The following is a 6,000-nucleotide window of genomic DNA, read 5'->3' as shown; positions in this document are numbered from 1 at the left end:
CACACATAAGCTCCTATTCTAATTTCTTTTAGATGTCACATGCTTGGTAAATGGAGAACCATATTTTTCCAAAAATATGGTGTAATCCTGAATTCTAATTTTCCACTTTCCCATTATTCAGAAGCAGAGATTCTGACATATGTAACAACATGGATTAATCTCAAAAATATTATACTGAGGGGGAAAAAAAGCCAGACAAAAGAATCTGTACACTGAATGATTCTGTTTCACGGGAGAAAGAGTTAGTTTGAAAGGGTTACCAGGAATATTCTGCAATGGTGAACACATTCTGTATCTTGGTTATAATTGTGACGAACAGGTGCATACATTAACTCATGCATACACTTGAATGAATTCTGTTGTATGTAAATTATATTCAATTAAGTTTATTTTAATACTTTTCTATAAAAAATATTATCAAGTAGTCTTAAACTTAAAACACATTTAGAAATTTATTCACACTATCAGAATTTAAAGTTTTAGACCTATTTTGATTCTGAACTTTATTTCTTTCTCTCTTTGTTTTCTTCAGGCAAATTATATCATATTCCTAGCCAATTGACTCCTTTTTCTTTTATCCAGAAGTACAAAGTGACAGAAGAAAAAAGCAATAAAGCATTTATTGGTACTACTATTGTACAGGAATAATATTTAAATTACCTACCAAAATTTACTCAGGCTGCTTATTTTGTAGAAAGCATAGTTTGCCACAAGAACTGGTTCATTTTCTTCTTTTTTTTTTTTTGACCGGTAAGGGGATCACAACCCTCCACACGGTGTCGTCTGCACCATGCTCAGCCAGTGAGCGCACGGGCCATCCTTATATAGGATCCGAACCCACGGCCTCATCGCTACTAGTGCCACACTCTCCCGACTGACCCACGGGACCGGCCCAGAAATGGTTCATTTTCTGGCTGCAGCACACACATAAACTCGGATATGATCCAGAGTCATGAAGGAAGTCAGGTTACAAAAGAACCTAAGCTGAGTGAATCTGTTTTCATTATAGAGAAAAAATGAATCCATTATGAGAATTATTAAAAGCCACTATATAAACAATTCTCATTGTACTATTGAAAGCAGATGGGTTACATATGCACATGTACTGAAAATTAAAGGTCTTGATTTTTTAATAATTGAGTACTTTCAATTCAAAATTGTGCTTTTTATTTCTAAATAATCTTTTTAGGAGGCCAAGCATCATGTTAATAAGCATGATGCCTGGTCTCAGAACTGATTGTCCATGTACAGAAGACAGTTAACCATAAAAACTTGTATTGATATACACTGTTCATTACAGTTTCAAGATTTCACCTGTTTTCATTAAAAAATAAAATACGAGTTTGTAAAGTCTTTGAGAAGGACTGTGTAATTTTTTTCTCACATCCACCATAATAAGCTTTATGTCTTTTCCACCGTAGGCAATAAAATTTAGTGATATGACTGATTATTTCCCTACAAATATCTTTGCATTCCTTTAGTCTCTAGGAAGTTGAAATGTTAAAGGCACATAAAGAAGAGTGACTATGAGTATTATTTGCTTTTACACTAACTGGTATTTTAAAGATTAATTTCAACAAGTATGAAACACATGACCCAGTTTTTAAAAACGGGCAAAGAATATGAATGGGCACTTCTCCAAAAAAGATATAACCCAATAAGTACACAAAAAGATACTCAACATTATTAGTGACAAGGGAAATGTGAAACAAAACCACAATGAGAACATACTGAAATGGCTAAAATAAAAATGATAGATAATAATAAGTGTTGGTAAGGATGTAGAGAAATTGCAACCCTCATATACTGCTGGTTGGATTGTAAAATGGTGCAGCTACTTTGAAAAACAATCTGGCAGTTTCTCCAAAAGTTAAACACAGACTTACTATATGATTCAGCAATTATGCTTGTAGGCATAGAATCAAAAAAAGTGAAAACATACATCCATGTTGCTTTGCCTCCCACAAATTTGTCACCCCTTTTCCCCTGAGTGACAGAGATGCAAAGGATTACTCACAGCAACATCTCTTCTGAGCAGTGAGAAGCTACGAAGTGGTTAATCTCCCAGAACCCTCAAGAGAGAGGCATTCTTTTCATTTGGGAAATTAACCACGAATTGGGGTTCTCTTCCTGCACGTATTGGCCAGACCAGGAAATTATGGGAAGAGAACATAGGTGGGGTTACCCTAAACACGGCAATGACCACAAATCTTAGGTACAACAACTCTATTTTAGACAAAGCCATTCCTTAGAAATACACAAATGAGTTCATTTTCATCAGTGAAGATATCTCATTCCTAAATTTAACAATCTTCTAAGCACACAGCAGACTTCTTTTTTAGGAGCCATTTAAGTTCACACATAATCAAAGAAGATTTCTGGATCTATGAGAATCATAAAACCAGAAACCCTACGTGGGTGTCACCTCAGATTCACTGTCTCAGAACACTCATTTATACCATGACGAGCATAAACATAAACCTACACACAGACAAAACAGTAATGACTTGATTTACTATTTACTATTCTTAATAATATTTATCGTTCTTATGAAATGCTTCCCAATGTTCTACTTAAATCCATTTTATCAAGAATTTAAAAAGGAAAAGATTTACTTCAGTTTTATAACTAACTATAAAAAGGTCTTGGTAAAATAATTATTTTTAAAAGTCTTTAAAAAGCTGATTTAAAAAACCTTAAATTGAGTGCTGACTATCTTCTTCCTCTTTTTATTATCATAAAAATATACCTGGTTTACAGTACAGTTTCATCTGTTTTTTCTAATCGTTCCATAAAGGTAATTAAGTAAGTCTACTTACTGATGCTTTCCAGGACTTTAAAGCTCACTTAGATTAGTAATATTGTATTTATATACAGAGAGAACAGCAAATACAAAAATGGGCAGAATAATCTTCTGAATTTAACTAGTTCCATTTCTTACTTGTTAATACAAATATTACATATTTGCTTTGCAAAAGCAAACGATATATGTGCTGAGAAAAAAGTAGAAGCACATTTGCAGAACTTATATTACCTAGACTCAAAGATTTCTCACAAAAGCCCCTGGAATCATAGAATTTTAGAGCAAGGTGGCATTTTTTCCCATGTCCTTTGTAACTCCATTGGAAGTATAGGCTCCTGAAAGCCACCCATAAGAAACCCAGCCATTGGAAGCAGAAAAACTGTTATCTTTTATGCTGAATGTAAAATGAACATTCAGGGTTCACATAACCATATGGCTTTAAAATGGAAAGTGTTAAAAATCTGTTTCTGAGATATAATTCTGACATTGCCACATAAAATACATCTGGGGAGTGTTTGCAAATAAATATCCTTAGACGTTTATGATGTGATCCCTCTTAAACTTTTTGGACCTGAGCAAATTTTTCACTCCGATACAATTTGTCTATAGAGACAAAACCTTAACAACCAAATCCCTGGCATCTTACCTTTGGTAGTCGCATCTTTTTAAGGAAGCATAAACCTCAACGTAAAGATCTATTTTGTCTGAGATTTTGAGGAAAATGTCTAGAAATGAAGACTATGAGGCATTCCAGGCTTTTAAAATAAATAACTTCTACTCATATAAATAGGGAGCCATTTAAGAAATGAAGAACTATACAGAAAAGTCCAGGGCAGACACAAGGAAGAGTCGTTGATAAGGAGACGCAAGTAATCTCTCTCTGCACTGAATTTTATCTAGAACCTTGCCATTCAAACTGTGGTTCTTGGACCAGGACAATCAATGTCACCCGGGAGCTTGTTAGAAAAGCAGAATGTCTGGGCCCTACCCCAGATCTACTAAATTAAAACCTGCATTTCAACAAGATCCCCAGAAGATTTGTTTGCCCCTTAGAGTACAAGAAACGGTGATCTAGAAATCACTAACTGAATGCTTCATGATGGCAGGGACACTGTTTATACTGTTTACTACGGTATCTCCAGTAGAGGACAACATCTGACATTTGATAAATATCTGCCTAATGAATTCATACATGAAGATTTTTTTATAGTACTTTCTACTTTGTACTATGATTATGTGTACGGAATTCTTACATCTGCACAAAACCCTTTCATTCCTTACGGGCAAAGATGTAGTGTTCCTGATCTCTGACTCTTGTGTATGTCTCCCAGTGTTTTGCACATAATATCACCCAATAAATATTTTATCAATTAAAGTCTTTAGATATTCAATATAGGAATGTATTATTACTATTGGATATTAGCTATAATATTTCTTTAATGTGAAAACTTTGGAAAATAAGTTCAAATAGACATGTAAATCCTGAATTTACCCATTTGGCTTTGGTTTTAGATGTAGCAAAGAGAATTCAGCCAAGGACTGAAAACAGTAACGGAAAATATTAAATAGGGCCAAGTGCTGATTCTATGCGGTACCACAGAACAGGGATGGCGTGGATGACCGTAGCTGAAAACTGACTCCAAAACCTCATGTTATTCAATAGCTTCAAAGTCTTTTCTTACCAGATCTTATATTGAAGCTGCTATAAGTTTGAGAAATATCACTTTTTTTTAGTTTCATATTCTTTCTCAAACCCATCCACCAGTAGACAGGCCCAGAGACAATAAATTGGTCAAAGCCATCAAAAGAGAAAGATAGCAATTGAGAGATCTACATAATAAAGGAATAGTTCTCAACCAAGTATCAATGGAAAACTCTAGAGCTAAGTAAAAAAAATGATAACTTACAACAGAGATAATTATAAAAAATAACCAGATGTGTTAATAGCATAGACGTACTGATAACACCATCATCCTAAAATAATATTCAAAATAATGAGATATTCAGACTCAGAAATACGGCTGGTTCTCTCAGTCCATATTAAAAAGGAAGATTCCTGAAGTAGGGAGCCCTTCCCCAACAAAGTACTGCTCTTTTTCCATTTTAATTGACTGAGTTAGATAGCCCTGTATACTTTTTTTTTTTTTTTTTTACTTTGGAGAACCCAGAGTTTAAAGTTAAACCGGTAGGTATGTCTGCCCCCGTGTGTATATATTCATATGGACTATCCCACATGCATATACACACCCCCACACATACACATACCCTGCCATGTTGTCTTCTCAAGAGTACAGTTAACAATGGTGACAGCAGAGCGTGTAATTAGTTTTCATTGTTCCCCTGACTGCTATAGTTCCATGCAAGACCCTTTTCTTTTTATATTGTAAATGCTATGGAAAAAATACACTAGTAACAGGCATTTAATTATGGGTCCAGCAACCATAATGGGAAAACTGCCAGAAAGGATTGGACTCTCTAGAATAGCAACAACATATATTTGCAGGGAAAGGGGGGCGGTTTTATTCTTCCATTATAGTAATTCTCAAAGTATTAATGACAGGCATACGCAAAAAAATGTTGAATTTCTTCCCGAGTCTCTCTCAACAGTAATGTATACAATACTATACCGATACTAAAAACCAATAGTACTATCATATCTGTACTAAAATATTAATAAGAATGAAGGCATTGTTTATTAATAAGGGAAATATTCTTTAGAAAAGCTTTATGTTTTGATATTATCAGTGAAGACTACAAAGATTGATTCAATTTTTTTTTTTTTTTTTGCCTTTTCACAGACTTACAAAAACAAAAAACAAACAAAATAACCCCTACTACTTCTGGTATCAAATATCTCGGTGCTACATTCCCCAAGGCTTGCTTTAATTTGTTTTTTATAGTATTTAAAATAAAGCATCCCCAAGTTGCTGCATGGCAGACACCAGATCTGCCACTGAGGTCCTTTCTCTCCTGATTAATTAGTAATTGGGAGACACATTTTGGCAGCTTTCATTTCCCGATTCTTTTCTCTAGTTTGACACAAAACCCTGTCAGAAGCGCCACTATTTGAACTACTGTACCGGTCTTAGTGCTGGGTCGCTACATTTTAATAAATGGAGCCCCTGCCAGAAAACGACTGAAATAGGCATAGAAGTTTACTGAAGCACTAACAGTAAACAAATATATGAAGAAAACAC

The sequence above is a fragment of the Cynocephalus volans genome, chromosome 6, assembly GCF_027409185.1.
Source record: "Cynocephalus volans isolate mCynVol1 chromosome 6, mCynVol1.pri, whole genome shotgun sequence".
Lineage (NCBI taxonomy): Eukaryota > Metazoa > Chordata > Mammalia > Dermoptera > Cynocephalidae > Cynocephalus > Cynocephalus volans.
This window is presented reverse-complemented; position numbering follows the sequence as displayed.